The following is a 1,891-nucleotide window of genomic DNA, read 5'->3' on the forward strand; positions in this document are numbered from 1 at the left end:
GATAACAAAAGAGGGATACAATCTTTGGGGAAAAAGGGAAATAACATGAAAAAGGATAAGTTCCCGTGCAGGGGAAATAGAAAAACTAGCTACTGGAGGCTCCTTCGTCTGTCTTTGCCTTCGTAGCTTTGTCCACTTCTCATATTGGTGACATCCATCGGCGCTCAAATTATGCCTTAGATGCAACCTCCCAAATCAATCAATTTCTTACTTAACTTGCTTCAATTCTTCTTACGAAAGTAAGAAAGTCAAGCTTTTTTCCCAACCCCAAAGGGTAATGGATTGAACTTAGACAAGCATATATTTCTCCAACACATAAGTATGATCCATCTGTGATTGACTCAGGGTCAATAGACGTAGGGCAGATTTTATAATGGGCCTAATACCCCGCTCGGGTATTGGGTCGTCATAGGCTCATGCCTAAAATAGGGTTTTGGTTTCGTTCTATCCTTGGTGTCTAGAGTGGGTTTGAACACTGGTTCTCAAGAGGACAACTTGAGTTTGAAAATGCAAACAACCATCAAACGACTCACGTGCTAATAAACTATTTGTATTTCCAACACATTTTTGGAATTAATCAATAGGGGTCGGGATACCCACGAAACCCCAAAATAGTTTAAATAATGTAGGACTATGCTATGAGATATGACAGTCAAACTTTACAGAATCAAAACATATAAACATATAAACAGCTAATCAAAAGACGAAATCAAACATTTAATTAGAACTTAGTTAAAAATCCCCAGCAGAGTCGCCATTTCTGTTTTTACGGAGAAATTTTAAATTTTAAAAGAGAGTCGCCACTTAATTTTGAAACAGAATTAAGAAACCTTTATAAATACTTTAAATGATTCAAAACAAAACAAAATCATTTTAAGTCAGAGATTCTAGATAAGTGGTTCCTATTAACGTTTTAGGAAGGTGTTAGGCACCTAAAACGTCCGCTAACTTGCGGTTATCCGCACTTTTTGAAAACTTCTTTTGACTAAATTTAGAAAATAAATTGGTTTTTGAAAAGAAATCGATTTTAGAAATATTTTGATGTTCATGCAAAACCAGTTTTTAGCGACTTAGTTAGGATTTTAACTAGGTTCGCAAGAAAACACATAAAGCAAATTAGCAAAAGTAAAAGGGAAAGGGTAGAAGCATAAGGACTTGAGACATTAGGCCCAAATCGACAGCCCTATCCTAATCTAGATATTGGGCTTTCATCCCGTCTTCCACTTGTCCTAATTCTATGTTTTTGAGCCCTTAGCTCGAGCTTGCTCCACCTGTACTAAGTACAACCTTGGCTTCGACGCCCAAATGAATAGATAAGAAAATAAATAAATAAATAAATAAATAAATAAATACGTCAATGAAGAAATGGACAAAACAATAAGCGAGATATTGAATCTCTTAGCCGCTTCAAAATGGATTATTAGCCCGTGCTTCTCTTTTTATCTCATCGCATATAATAGGCCATAATATCGATGTTTGGGCTTTATTTCAAAGCGGTTGTCATAAATATGCCAGGACCTGATGGCCCATGAAGAAAATGCTAGGGGACAGATGAGTCCATTTTGGACTCAAAGTGCACAATGCATGCAAACGAAATAAATAAGGATTAGAAATGGATAAGAACTAGTCTGTATACAAATATGCACTTTGGCAAAATATAAGCAAAAATATTGTAATAAAGTTTACCAAAGAGAAAACACTGCATCACATATAACCATTTTCAGTTAAGCAACTAAGGGAACCCAAATTTCAAAAGGGAGTCTTCATAATATAAGGCAAACAACAGAGGCATAATGATCTCAACTTTATTAAAAGGATTTAGGATAACCAAACTTGTCACTGGATTTCCAAATCAAACAAAGAAACTTATTCTATTTGCAACTTCTTTTCC

Source organism: Capsicum annuum, chromosome 7 (genome assembly GCF_002878395.1).
Source record: "Capsicum annuum cultivar UCD-10X-F1 chromosome 7, UCD10Xv1.1, whole genome shotgun sequence".
Taxonomy (NCBI): Eukaryota; Viridiplantae; Streptophyta; class Magnoliopsida; order Solanales; family Solanaceae; genus Capsicum; species Capsicum annuum.